Below are 15,420 nucleotides of genomic sequence, written 5' to 3'. Positions count from 1 at the left end.
TTGTGTTAATTTTTGGATTGGCATAGATATAGTTTTCTTAAATCATGTTCACAAAGTCTCCATATGTCTCTGTTCTATTATGAGTCATAACAAAACCACCAAATGCTTTGGTGAATGGATTTTCATAGAAGATGATAAAAGGGGTGGTTTGCTATCTAAGTTAACGTGAACTGAGCCAGCACAGGCAGAAAGAGGAATCCAGAGGCAGAGGTGACCATGGGAACATGAGTCCCTGGGAAGTATCGTATAACTTAGGGAAACTTGATCTTCCGTGGATCTGGAGATTCAAGTGAATCAGATCTTGAGCTCCAGGGGATAGGGAGGCCAGGCCTAGCTGACAATGGCATAAACTTTGCTTAAGGGTGAATTTATTAAATACCTATTACAAAAAATGGTGAGTTGATAATAAAACATTCTGTGGTCTTAAAGTTATATGTATGTCTGTGTGCCTGTAGAGTTGCTTTTGATTTTATAGTTTGGACGGATGCTTCTCCTACTTGAAGTGCACACAGATCCATCCAGGATCATGTTAAAATGTAGATTCAGATTCAGTGAGTCTAGGGGAAGGATGAGAGTCTCTACCCTCACAAGTGCCCAGGGGATGCCAGTGCTGCTGGTCCAAGGACCATACTTTGGATGGCAAGGTTTTAGAATACCCTCTGTGTTGTTCATTTAAAAATGTAAAGATCAAGAGAAAGCATTTGGAAACTTTTGTTAGCAGTTTAAAAGAGTGGTTTTGTATCTGGTGAATCTGAACTTTGGCTTGTGTTTTGTATGTTTGCTTTTTATTTCATTAGTATTTTTTAAAAAATTTTTGTTAGTGTTTTACATAAATATTGGTCTTTTATTAGAAATTTAAAAAAAAACCCTAGTCCTCCACTGCAGCTAGTTCAAGAAGCTCTGCATTAAAGTAACTCATAGTGAGAGAAAATTGCTTCTCTGTCTTCTTTCATGTGGAAGAAAGAACATTTATCTAAAGTTTTCAGTTACCCAAAACTAATTCAGCTTTATATTTAGCGACTAGAAGAGATGAGTATGACTCTTCCACTATTTACAATAATAATATAATTAGCCCCTACCTTAATTTACCTAACAATTTCAATAATAACTTGATTTATTTTTTAAAATTCCTTTATAATTGCTCAAAGTGGCCTCATTCTCTAATTCATTGCTTTTTGTAGTATTGTAGTATTGCCATGCTGAACACTGAGCCACCTGAGGTGAGAAAGAAGTGTGTACACTGATGTGGTTTGAGGACCACCTACAAGAGCTCCCCTGTACAAATACATTTATCCCCAGGTGAGCCTGCTATGGTGTTAGAATTCTGAACACTGAGGGGTGGCTGCTAAAATGGAAATGCACCGGTACTTCTTGTGAACATCATGCAATACATATTTCATTGCATTGGGTGAAATAGAAACAACTGATTGTGTCTTATACTAGTGGTTAAATATTTACAAGAAATTCCATTTCTGGGAACTCCCCTTTGACTTTTTTGGTTGTCACCATGTGTGTTCATATGCTTTGTTCTTTGTGAGTACTTGACAACATATGTGAGAATTGTGTGGTAGAAAAAGGGTGAAATGGGATCCCTGGGTGGCGCAGCGGTTTAGCGCCTGCCTTTGGCCCAGGGCGCGATCCTGGAGACCCGGGATTGAATCCCACGTCGGGCTCCCGGTGAATGGAGCCTGCTTCTCCCTCTGCCTATGTCTCTGCCTCTCTCTCTCTCTGTGTGACTATCATAAATAAATAAATAAAAATTTAAAAAAAAAGAAAAAAGAAAAGGTGAAAATTAAGAACGTTCTATCTGTTCATTTAAAGGTTTCCTGAAAATTAATGTGTGTGTGTGTGTCTGTGTGTGGCTGTTATTTTATTGTAACAGTGAACAGCTCAGCCTGGCCCCCAAAGTATGAGAAAACACTGAAAACCATCATTTGAAACCATTAACTCCAATAGATTAATTTGTTTCATATATGTCCCTGAAAAGATACCTCAGCAGCATGCTTACGTCATTTGCTAAGGAGGACAAGGGAGTATTTCATTGTTGGATGATGTTTGTTAGTGGGAACATCAGGTCCTTGTAAGATAATTCTTTTTTCTACTTTTCCTTTCTTTCTATATTATTCTCTCTTTTCCCTCGCTTTCTCCTTTCCTTCTAACTATCCTTCTTCCTTCTATCCTTCTCTTCCCACCATTCCACCTTCCCCTACTTTTAACAAACTATTTAGCACTTACTATGTGCAAGATATGCTAGATGCACACTAAAAGATGTGCTTTGGCACTAATAATGAGGCCCCCAGACCACTGGGATTTAAAAGAGATTTGATGAAGTTTATCCTTCAAAGCAGGGCGGGGGGTGGGGGTGGAGGGGTGGGCAGTGGCCAGAGGAAGAGAATTTCTATCCGGAAAGGAAACAAGATCTGAGTAGAGGAAGCTGAAGGACATGTACTTCCACTCAGGATTTAGGAGTGGCAGGAATGCTTGGTGTGTAGGAGGTTAGCACTGGGTTAGTATTATTTACAGGACTATGAGGCTGGCCTCTAAGCTAAAAAGGGCCTGGGGGAGAGGAATAGCAGGTGGTGAACCAAAAGAATTCACTGTGATCTGAAAACTGTGTTGAAATACAAACTCTATTGTGGGTAGGGAAGCAAGAACCTTCCCTTTTCTGGGCTGATGGTAAGCCTCTTTAGTCTGGACTTGCTTTCCTCAATTCTAGTTCTTCCTTTTCTAGAAAGCCAGGTGAAATAGTTCATACTAGCCATAAAAAGCACTGGCTGTATTTAATGCAAAATTTTGAGCTTATTATGCCATAAAAGTGTTCCTTGGCTGTTTTGTATGTAACATATGTTCTCTCTCTCACAATAGTTTGTATTTTTTTGAATCCCAAAGAGCCCACCTTTTGTTTTTCAGAGAAAAACATTCAATAGCTGTAGCTGCATGAGTTCTCATCTCTATGCAGCCAAGGCCAGCTAGGTCTCTAGGCCATCTGGATGCCACTCATTGAGAGTCTTTTCTGGATTTAGTGATTTGGTACTGGTTATTTCCATCTTCTCTGAGAATGGAGCCTCAGAGTAGAGACCAGATTGAAAAACCTGAAAACTCTCTTTTGCTTCTGGCACCATGGAAGCAGGTTTGCATTTTATCCATCTCTTATCCTTGGCACTTCACACAGCATTTGGCACATACCTGGTGTATAGATGGATGGATATAGGTAATCATGAAAGAGAAACAGAGCCTGCAGCACACTACCAAGTGGCTGCAAGATCATCCCTGCTCTGAAGACCCACTTTTTCTCCTTTGTTTTCCATAGGATACCTTTCTCAACCTAAGTGGGTAGGTGGGAGGATGGATGAGGGGGTGGAGTGGTAGGTGGGTGAATGGGTGGCTGATGAATTAAATCTCATACACCAGTCCCTACTGACCATTGAGACCATTTAATGTCATTAAACTATGTTTTATGACTTAGGGCACTTCTCTCACCTGTTTTTTAGTTTCATCTGGTTGAAGTTTGAAATCACCGAAACTTTTATTCATTTGATTCTGCCATAGTATGTATAATCTGCTGAAAGTCTTGCCAAACTGACAGTGATATTTCTATGTAGTTTGTGTGGGTTTGATGTTGGATTTTGCAAAGTTATACATACATGGTTTATAAACCTTCATTTTCATTGGCTTTGACTGTTTCCTCACCTCCTTGGACAATGTTATAAGACATTTTATGGTAGAAAAGTTTACAAAGGGATAAAACAAGTAAAAAAAAATCATAGTTATTAATAGTGGTTTAATTGGACCAGAAAGGGGTGCCTGGGTGGCTCAGTTGATTAGACGTTTGCCTTAGGCTGGGGTCATGATCTCGGGGTCCTTGGATCAGGCCCCACGTCAGCCTCCCTGCTCTTGCAGGGAGTCTGCTTCTCCCTCTCCCTCTCCCCCTCCCTCCAGCTCGGGCTCTCTCTCTTTTTCAAGTTAAAAAAAAAATGGACCAGAAAAATGGAAACCCAGGTCTGGATACTCTGAATTAAAAAAAACTCAGGCTTATTTGAGATAATTACTTTCACATTGAACTTTGCAGCTATGATAGGTAGGAATTATTTTCAAGGGGCACCCCAATACGTGAGATCTGTCCAATTGCATATTTCTTGTCAATTGCATAAATCTATTAGTTTGATGTTACTAACACACCTCCACGCAAACTTTCCATAATCTTCAGCGCGAGAATTAAAAAATATATATATATTTTTAAACAGCTTCATAGAGAAAAATCCTAAACCTTTTGGAATAAGAAAATCCCTGACCAAAAAAAAAATTACCACTGGGGGGCGATGGAGGTTCAGAAACCACCCTGCTATTCCCTGAGGCACCCCAGCACTTTAGCTGGTTTATTTATTCAAAGCTGGAATTTGGACGTGCGAACCACCAAGCTCAGAGAAATTCCTGGATGAGGAACACAGTCCTGGGAAAAACCTACCAAAGATGGAATTAGCACCTTGGCGGACCGCCTTTAACACAAAGAGCTTTCCTTCCTTGTGGGTCTTAAGAATTGACTTCAGTTCCCATCAGTCTGAAACAGAGGAAGCCAAGTTAAACTGCGAAGAACTGAGACAGCAAAGAAGTGTACTTATTTCTCATTACCTGCAGGCACACGTCAGCGCGCAGTTCACATGGCGTTAAGGCATCTCCCGGCCACTTGGCTCCAAGTTTTGGCTGGTGTGGACAGGGGGAGGTTGTAGAGTTTATCTCAGGAAACTCTGAGTCATAGCTAACACTTCAGGTGACAGTTGAAGGATCTAGTGGGGCAGAGTTTACACAGGTTCAGAGAAGTATCTGTTGGAAAACAAAGGAGTTGAAAACAATGTGTCTTCACCGAGGGGGTAGTTTTGCAGCCACTTGGTGGTGTGCGTTGGGCTGTATTTCTCCTTCCTGATTACATAGGCCATTCTTGGGCTCACTGGTAGGTTTGGGGTCTGGCCCTGGCACTAGACTATGGCTAGCTCACTCTGTCAGGCATTAGCAGTGCTGTGGGCCTAGTGGCCAATCCTACTTGGGCTGCTGCTTTTCTCCAGATCAACACTTTTTCTTCTACTCCAAGACGGGCCAAAGGACGGGGAGAACTCAGAAAGGTGAGCCCAGAATATACTTTATGCATAACAGAAGGCATACACATATCCAAGAATGATGTTACGTCCCGCGTCCCATAGGCTGCCCATTTCTAAGGCCCTCCGAGCAGGCAGAGGGATGGCCTAGGAGTTCTAGGATTGCACCTAGGAGGAGGACTCGTATGTCCCAATGCCTAGTGCCCTGTGCCCTCTGGGGGTGGCTGAGGCCTGTTTCTGAGGACACTCAGAAAATCTGGAAATATGTTATATTAGTGAGGACATTCTGGGTTTTGAGTGAGAAGTCCAACTTGGATTAAGTAAGCAGAAAAAGGAATTTATTTGGTTCACATGCTTAGGAAGTCCAAGGGTACATAAGACCGCAAGATCTGGGGGGCTCTGCATCCTTCCTTCAGCCCAGTCCTTGGTTTGATGGCCTCTCTCTCAACTTCTTTAACATTCTGGGGAATTCGCTCCTATTGGGTCACACAGTTTCCCTTGGGTCAGCTGCTGTATCTCTGGGTAGAATGGGGCTGTAGGAGCTGCAGGGGCCTGGAATGTTGTGACTGGCAGCCCACATAGGACCAGGTGAAGCGGAATGAAGGTGCTCCTTGGAGGAAATAATGCTGGACACATGAAAGCAGCAACACTGCATGCAGATCATTTGTCTGTATGGACATGAAGATCAAGAAGCCAAGTCCTCATAAGAGATCTGTTAGCCAATAGTAAAATTAAGCCCAATTGCAATTTTGCTTTCTTAAATTCTACCATAGGCCTAATGAAAAGGCTTTGGATTCACATTTGAGGAATGTCTCCACTAATTCAAGGAAGATCTAAGAACTGTTTTCTATTGACAAACGCCTCTATAAACAGGAACCCGTGTTGTAATAAATAACAAAAGAACCCTGAGTTCACTATCAGATGCTGAAAAGGGAACATCCTGTCTAATAATGAAAAGGACCAGCAATTGCATTTAGGACTAACAGTCCCAAAATTATCCCTGGAAACCCCTTAAGGTCTACATAATTATTTGCAAGGCTCCCTTAATTCAAGTGATCTGCTTTCTATGTAAATGCTAATCATACAAAACACATGCCCTGGCACAAAACAAACTGAAAGAAAAAATTTCAAGAAACCAAGGACCTAAAATAGCTATAAGCCAAAACTAGAAAGGTGTGAATAGACACAGCGGGACCTTCAGGCCTGAGTGACGAGTCTGTGAGGCTGCCAGGGAGGCTGTGGTGCTGATGGGACCATAGGCCTGGCAGCCACATCCACACACGATTCCAAGGTCCAGGAGAAAAGCCTTGGGTCCTGTGGTGGGGGGGGCCTGGAAAGGGCAACTTTCCGAATGTTTGAGTTCATGCAGGCTATGAACGTGGCAGCCAGTTCTTAAGAGTCTCCACTGCCTCATCAGGGAAATGGCAAGAATGCAATCAAAGGGGTCATCTTGCATATCAAACAAGCAATCCTATGTTGGCCTAACCCAGGAGTCAGTGCACTTCCATGTAGGGCCAAAGAGTAAATATTTGGGGCTTTGGGAATCCAACTGGGTGGGAGCTCCTCAACTCTGCCTCCTAGCAGAAGCCTGGGCAATTTGTCCATGCTGGGTGTGGCCCGGCAGCAATAAAAGTTTATTTACAAAATAAAGGTGGCCTTCTGATAAGGCCTGTAGGCCCTAGTTTGCTGACCCCTAGCTCAGTCCTGTTAACCCTGTTGCCCCTTGTCAGAGAACATCTTATTAAGGACTCAGTCATGCACCCCCACCAAATTCATGAGTTGAAGCCTTAACCTGAGATGTGACTGTGTTTGGAGATGAGCCTTTATGGAAGTAATTGAAGTTAAGTGAAGCTCTGAGAGTGAGATGTTATTCTGACACGGCCGGGGTCCTTGTAAGAGAAAGATACACGGCAGCTCCCTCCACCTGATGAGGACACGGCAATGTAGGACCCCCCCCCCCCCCCCACCACCACGGCACCTTGAGCCTAGACTCCCGGCCTTCAGAACTGTCAGAAAACAAATGTCTGTTGCTTAAGCCACCCTGCCTGTGTAGGTTGCTTTATTTTTTATTTTGTATTGGAGTTCGATTGCCAACATATAGCACATCACCCTGTGTGTGTAGGTTGTTAAGGTGGCCCCAGGAGACTAACACCCTGGCCCGTTCTCTAACCGTATGAATGCTGCGCCTATCTTACCGGTCCTTCTTCTCTTTCCCCCTCCTTCCTCCCTTCTTCTTCCTCCTTTTCCTCCCTTCCTCTTCAAAAACGTTTACATCCCTCCAATGGAGCCCAAAACATCTGCCCTGCTCATCTAACCAAATCTGTGCAAGGCTTAAATGAAATCGAAAACAATACAGGACAGCGATTACGGAGGCGAAGACGCGCGGGAAAGCGATTCTAGTTCTAGTCCCGAGTGTTTTCCCTCCGTCCTTCGGGGGTCAGCGGCTTCCCGTCCTTCATTCACTAAATACAGAGAGCGTGTAGCCCGTGTCACGTGCCGCGCGGCGCACGGTGGATACAGAAGTGACGAATCAGAGAAGGCCTCTGCCTTCCAGGACGTTCTAGGGGGCGCGCATGCGCATGCACAGGCCGAAGGAGGGGAGAGGAAGAGGAGGTCGTGGGGAGCAGAGAACAATTGAGTGGAGAAAGTAATTACAGACTCTGAATAACTGAAGAAAACCAACTGGGTAACGTGTCAGAAGTTACAGGGAAGGTCTGCAGGAGACAAAATCCTACAGTGCCATTGACCTCTTCATCTCCCCTTTCTTCTCTTCTCTTTCCTCTTCTCTGTCCTCAGCCCCAATCTCCGAGGCTTTCCAGCTTCTCATTTCTCCCGAAAATGTTGAATCAAGATGACGGTCTTCTTGTTACAGGATGACTTACATGTGCAGGTCACAGTAACAGTAACACCTATCGTAAACGTGTACTTCTGGCCTGGGCACTACTCCGCTAGGAGCTTTTGGTAATAAACTTTACATTTTACAATAGTTTATTTTATTATTTATTTATTTATTTATTTATTTATTTATTTATATTTTAGAATAGTTCTATATTATCTTTTTGTTTGTTTATTCATGAGAGAGAGAGGCAGAGACACAGGCAGAGGGAGAAGCAGGCTCCATGCAGGGAGCCCGAGGTGGGACTCGATCCTGGGACTCCAGGATCATGCTCTGGGCCGAAGGTGGCGCTAAACTGCTGAGCCATCCAGGCTGCCCCAGAATAGTTTTATCGTTACAGGAAAGTTACAGACACGTGCAGAATTCCCCTGCACTCCACACTTAGTTTGTCCTATTATTAACATTTACCTGAGTATGGTACATTTGTGGCAAGCGATAAACCAATTTTGATACATTGATATTAACTCACACCCATTCTACACTTGAATTTCTTTAGTTTTTACCCTGATGTCCTTTCTCTGTTCCAGGATCTCTTCCAGAATGCCACATTCCACCTGATGGTCATATCTCCTCTTGGCTGTGACCATTACTCAGACTTTCCTTATTTTTGATGACCTTGACAGTTTTGAGGAGGACTGGTCAGGTATGTTGTAGAATGTTCCTCAACTGGGATTTGTCTAATGCCATGCTTTATTTCTCATTCTCGTGGCTAACCTTGGTTGTTAGTATAAATTATTGATTTCATTATTACAGATGGAAACACTGAGGCACAGAGAGGTTAGCAAATGGAAGAAACAATGATTGAAACTCAACACTGACCCAACTTCATGCCACATGCTTATTTGGCCTCCCCAGCCCTTGTCTGCTGAGGTCCTGACAACAGGAGAGTACCTTCAAGGCAGTCAGGGTGATTTCCTTTATAGTTATTCCTCCCAAATGGTTGTAAACAATTTACTAATATGTTTAATTAAATGAGAGCAATTTCCCCAATCAGCTATTTGCTGAACTGATTATTTGATTATTTGTGTAACCTCAGTGGCTACCTTCTGAGGGCAGTTGGTTAATCCAGAAAGAACTGCCCTAAAAATTAGTCAAGAACCTGTGTTTCTGAGAGTGGCTCTCAAACTGTGCTCACCTTGAATTCAATGATAGTTACCTGGACTTCTTGTTAAACATCCAGTTCCTTGGGGGAGGATGACCATCCGTCCCAGTTTGCCCAAAATCAAGCAGTTCCCGGGATATGGGATTTTCTGGCTAAAGCCCAAACCCAGGACAGTACCAGGCAAACCAGTTTTGTTGGTCGCCCGACCATAGAGCAACCTGCTTGTAAACAAACTACCCAGGAGATTGTTGTAAACATATACTACATCAGATATGGGAATGAATTATTGGAAGAACTGGTGGCGAGTTGCTGGAGACACTGAGAAAACGCTGAGTTTCATCTGGGTATGTTTGCTTCTATCTGAAGTTGAGGTACAAAACTATCACCCAACGTTCAGCCCAGATGACATCAGTGGGGATGCTTTTTCAGTCTTTAGGTAAGAGATGGGCCCAATTTTCCCAACTCCACATTTTTGCTGAGGGATGATGAGAGCGTCCAAAAGATATTAGGTCCTTTTGAGGCCATTATTTATCAGTTGGGATCGATGAATCTGTGTTAACCTGGGGCAGTGGTTCTCCACCTTGGCAGCTCAGTATAATCACCAGGGAGAGTTAAAAAACCCTAAGGCCCAGGCCCACCCCAGACCAATTTCATCAGAATCTCTGGGATTGTGAGCCAGGCACCAGTAATTTTATAGTTGGGGAGCCATAGATCTGAAGCAGCCCTCTCCAGTAGAAATAATATGGAGCTGTCATTTTCTTGTAGTCACATTTTAAAAAGTAAAAGCAGCCCATGAATTTTAAGACTATATTAAACTTAACGCAGTGTATCTGAAATTTTATCTTTTTAGCCTATAATATAATCATTATGAAAATTATCAATTACACATTTTACATACTTTTTTCATGCTAAGTCTTTGAAATCTGTGTGCATTTTACACTTATAGTACTTTTCAGTTCAGATACTCAGTTTTTATTGGAAATAGATCTATAGTTAGATTCATATATATCTGAGTTGTTCCAAACATATTTATTTTTTTAAAGATTTTATTTATTTATTCATGAGAGACACACACAGAGAGAGGCAGAGACATAGGCAGAGAGAGAAGCAGGCTCCATGCAGGGAGCCCAATATGGGACTCAATCCCAGGACTCCAAGATCACTCACTGGGATGAAGGCAGGCATCCCATTATTCCAAACAGGTTTAACCTAAAAGTGGTCTAATAACTGAATCAGGTATTATCTTCCAAATTTTAATTTTAATTAAAATGAAAAATGCAGTTTCCCAGTCTTACTAATCACATTTCAATTACTGAATAGACATGGGTGGCTAATAGCTTTGGAGATGGATATCATGGTTCTAAGGCAGTGCTTCTCAGACTTTAATTTGGGCATACAAATCCCCAGGCAGTCTGGTTAAAAGCTAGGTTCTGATTCAGGAGATCTGGGGTGAAGCCTGAGATGCTGCATTTTGAACAAGCTCCCTGGCGATGCTGATGCTGCTGGTTCAGGGACCACATTTTGAGTAGCAAGGGACTAGAATAATCTTGAATGAGGGCTACCTCAACTTTAATTTCTCTACTCAGTGGTATTCTCTCATTTTAAAGGCTAGCCAATGTGCTTGCGATTGTGAGTCTGAGTGTGAGTATATATAAAACACATGTGTACACACATACACACAAATGTATGTGTATGTAGCTGAATATACTGAACTTGTCTTCATGTTTGAACTTGTGTAGATACCTAAGTAAGCTCTGCAAATATAGTGAACATTTCATTACTACGTGTGTTCTTTGCCTTCTTCACTTGATTTTAAATTCAACTTAGTCTTTGGTCACTGGAACTGAACAGCAGCTGAATGTTTAACCTTGATTTAAATCCCTATATGTATTTGTTTGCTTTTTTTAAAGTGAGTACGGTAGGTTCCTGCATTGTATTTCAGTGTTTGAAAAGTATTCAAAAAGTATCTGATGACCCAGAGTCTTTCTGGTTTTGTGTACTGTGCAGAGTAACCCCCAGTGCCATCTGGCTCCCTTGTACTTATGTGTGGAAATTTTATGCCCCAGTATCTGTGTTTCTTTCTATAGATGCTTTCTCATTCTTTTTTAGACATCAGTGTGGAAAGCTGGTGAATTACTTCTAAAGTGTTGTTCCAACATTTATTCATCTATCCAATTTTTACTTGGTTCTTCTGATCCAACTCCTATGCCAGGTTTTAGAAAACAAATACCTGCCCCTCCCCTCAAAAAAAAAATCCAAACAACAGAAACTCTTTTTCAGGATTCATAATCTGAGAAAGTTATTTGAACATAAATAGCAATCGAAATCAGAGTGAAGCTGGAGAAATTGGTCATACTTCTCCCTTTATTATCCATTAGATTTTTGTAAAAGATTTTATTTATTTGAGAGAGAAAGTGCAACCATGGGGGGAGGGGCAGAGGGGGGAGAGAGAAGCAGGCTCCCTGCTGAGTGAGAAGCCTGTTGGGAGGCTTGATCCCAGGACCCTGAGATCATAACCTGAGCCGAAGGCCCATGCTTACTGGCTGAGCCACTCAGGTACTCCTCCTTAGTTTCTTTTAAGGGACAAGTTTTCCATGGGAAAACACCATTATTTTTGGCAGTTATTGAAATCAGACAAAGGAAGATATGAAAGACATAGCTAATAAAGACTTTTGGGAAAAAACAGGGAATAGCCCTTCCTTCCACTAAAATGGAAGGAAATATAATGAGGGATAACAATTGGGTATATCAAAGCAGGATGGAAGGTAAAAATACTATTTTTTACTCCAAACTCAATTTTAATTTTATTTCCTGTTATTGGCCATGTGTGGTAGAAAAATTATGTATCTTTATGGGACACAATACATATTCTGTGTACAGTTAAAGAACCCAATAATTATAAGATCTGACATCATCTATGAAAATGGCTATTAATTCAAAAGTTTAGATCATCGGGATGTGATCTGGAGGCTTCAAAAATCTCCGGGGAAATCAAGCTAGAGCTCAGCATGAATAGTCTCTTAATTTTATTTCTTTTGATTTGGCTGCATGGGGGTCTCTGGGTGAAGTTCAGATACATTACATTTTTTATTTCCTGTGGATCACACTACATTTAATAATAACTAATAATAATAGCTAACATTCATTAACTGCTTAATATATGTCAGGGCCTTATTAATTCCTTTATTTGCTTTATTCTCATTACAATTTTATACCGTAGGTACTGTCAAAAGTATAATTTTTAAAAACCTAAAAACAGAATCTCGTACAAATACAGAATGAACACCTGTCAAGAATTTATTCAACTCATTAATGATGAGAACCATAAGAGGGTTAGGCTGATTCCAAGAGCACTTTGAGGAACTTGGTATTTATAGGCATTTTGAGGAAAAGATGTGTGGGAATAAGATTTCTGGGATAGATTTAAAACTGATTACTATTCTGCAGGGCAATAAAACCACAACCTCTGAGGTTATCTTTCCTATTGGTTAGAAGTTTATGAATTAACATGTAACTTCAGAGCATCTAAATCCTCGTCAAGTAAAAAACAGAAAGTCAAACACAAGAGCATTCCCCGTGTAATGAAGTAAGTCTTAGGTAGGCAGGTTAGTGCCCCAGTAAGATTTTGAAAGATCGTGCCACAGCCCATTTTGCCTTATTTAAAGTCTGGGGATAGTTTTCTTAATATTATAGTTACCCTCATTTTACCAACGAGGATGCTTAGAGATATTAAATAACATGATAGAGGAATCACAGTAGAGACAGATTGAGATTGAAGCCCATGTTTTTCTGACACTGAAACCTACAACCTTATACTAGTTGAAACCCATTTTGACCCATGTTATAAAATTCTGTGTGTGTGTCTGTGTCTGTGTACACATACATGTGGAGAGAGGATTTGGAAATTGGCATTCTAACCTGGATATTTTGGGGGCTTTTACTGGCAAAGCTTATTCAGATGATACTAACATTTTGACCATTATTTCCTTTTTTGAAAAAAGAAAAGTCTCATCCCTTGCCCAAGAAAACATCTATCATTAAAGAAGAAGTCTAATCTATTGGTTTCTTAGGAATGGGGGGTAGGGCTTGCACTGAACCATCACACATATTATCCTTGCCCTTGACCACCAGCACACATTTGAGAACTAGCTGGGTGGGAGGGTTAGACTTTGAAGTTCAGAAACAGGCTTTCCCCGGTACAAAGCAAAATGTGTTCATGCAGAGTCTAAATCCATGAACCCCAGTCTCTAATCAACTCAGCTACCCAGCTTCAATCCAAGAGAGTTAATACATGCCTTTTAGGTATAATTTGAGTGAAGACAGTCTGAAATCTATTGGGTTTCAGAGGGAGGGAGAGAGAGAGAACGAGAGATTACATTAATTGAAGGCAAAGTGAAATTTTGTACCCATTAGGAGGACCAGGGGCCAGATTGAAAGGTTAAAATGTGAGGATGGAAGGTAGGAGGGAGTGTGTGGATATGGGAATTTGGCAGTGTGGGCTGACCCTGCTCCCCTCCTCAGCACTCCCACCTCTAATCTGTTCCCTCCCCCCTTGAACCAGGCAGCTGCCAAGAGGAAGGTGACCAGGGTAGGTGAGGCCTTGGGCTCTGCTGGGGTGCTCGGGAGTCAGAGAGACGTGAGCTGGACTACTGCGTGGAGGGGGTCACCTAATGATGACCAGAGGCTAGCAGAGGGCAGCAAATCCCAGCTAGGTTTGCAGGATGGATGACAGTCCCACCTGAGTGTGCTCAGTGTCCGTGATCCCATGAACAGTAGAAGATGAAAAGCATAAAAACTAACAGTGGTCACGTGGCCAAGTTGTAGAAATGAGGATGGCAATGGACATGTTTTCTTCCTCTTGTGATATGGATGTGTCTGTATATATAATTTGTTCTTCTTCCTTCTACCTATTATGTCATGTAAAGGAGCGAGTTATACCTATACCTCCATCCTTACATTGTAAAAGAGTAATGAGCTATTGTGACTAAAGTAGAAAACAACAGCCATCAACCATTTATGCACAAAATAATAAATCGGACTTTGTAGCTCCAGTTTGCGGTGTGGGATGTATGGGGAATAGTTGATTCAAGTAAGACAGGAGCAGTATGTTGTTTACTTATTTGGAAGGTAAAAATGGGTGAAAGGAGAGTGTTGAGACACTGCACTGACAAAGGGGTGGAATGTGCTGGATGATCCATTGTCAAGTAGGCATCAACAGCACCCCTTCTGAGATGTCTTCTGGATTCCTGAAGAGAAGTGGGGTGCTGCCTCTCTGACAGTCCCTGTCCTTGTCCTGTCCCACGTCCAGGTTGCTGGGGTGGTAATGTCGGCTATTTTTCAGTCTAAAGAGAAGTAGAAGCTGGTAGGCTCAGGGGTACTTGCAGCTGGACATTGGACAGGCAGGAGGCTCACAGCGGCTTTGCAGGGGGAGATAGAGAACAAATTCCTTGGCTGGTGCAGTCTGAGACAGTCGATGTAATGTTTCTCATTCTCACAAATTGGAGCAGATTTCTGTAGAGCTTTGGATAAGCAGCCACATTTTTATGCCAGGCTGAGATATATTCACTGTCTGCCTTCCTGGCCTTTGCTAGCAACTATCTTGACCCGAGTGTCCCAATGTATTCCAACAATGACATGAGCCCTAATTAATATCTTAAATTCTTTATTCCTGGAATGTTTAGGATGACTTTATTTTCTTGACTGAATCTAAACTTATGCCAATAAGTTTGATAAAATATTTGCATCTCAGTGCATTTAAGGAAAATGCTATTGGCAGGCAAAACCCGTAAGATCCACACAGGAATCGGAGGTCCTGCTAAGTGCATTTTAAAATGTAGAGAATTAAGAAACCCTATAATTTTCAATTTGACCTTGAGATCAGCATATTTCCTTATTTTTCAGACTGTTGGAGAGCCATCTACTTATTATTTCAGGGGTCAACAAACTATGGCCTGTGAGTCAAATGCAGCTCGTCACCTTGCTTTAATAAATACAGTTTGATTGAAATACAACTACGCCCATTGGTTTACATACTGCCGATGACCACGTTCACCACAGTGGCAGAGTTGGATTATTGCAAGAGAGACCCTGTGGCCCACAAGGCCAAGCATATTTGCTCTTTAGCTTTTTACAGTAAAACTTTGCTGACCTCTGTATTATCCCCATTCCTACTTCCTTCAAAAAGGAAAGCTTTTTTCTCTGTCATCATCAACTTGGCTCACTCAGTGGGATTAGACTAAAATACTAAGGCTTTGGCAGAGCCAATTTCGGATGCCCGAAAGAGCCTTTTAGCTGTCTGCAAGTACCCACTTACCAACACTTCTAACTTGGCA

General features: G+C 41.9%; 1 long non-coding RNA gene across 1 annotated transcript; it reads left to right on the top strand.

Moving 5' to 3' along the window:
- The first annotated feature begins 7,681 nt into the window (after window positions 1–7,681).
- Window positions 7,682–9,934, top strand: LOC112652768 (uncharacterized). The gene is made up of 4 exons (XR_003131696.2): window positions 7,682–7,776; window positions 7,963–8,051; window positions 8,514–8,629; window positions 8,740–9,934. It is a non-coding gene; the product is annotated as an uncharacterized LOC112652768 (long non-coding RNA).
- The last annotated feature ends 5,486 nt before the right edge of the window (window positions 9,935–15,420 follow it).

This window comes from Canis lupus, chromosome X, assembly GCF_003254725.2.
Source record: "Canis lupus dingo isolate Sandy chromosome X, ASM325472v2, whole genome shotgun sequence".
Classification (NCBI taxonomy): domain Eukaryota; kingdom Metazoa; phylum Chordata; class Mammalia; order Carnivora; family Canidae; genus Canis; species Canis lupus.
Note: the sequence above shows the minus strand (reverse complement) of the source record. Positions and strands in the feature narration are given on the sequence as shown.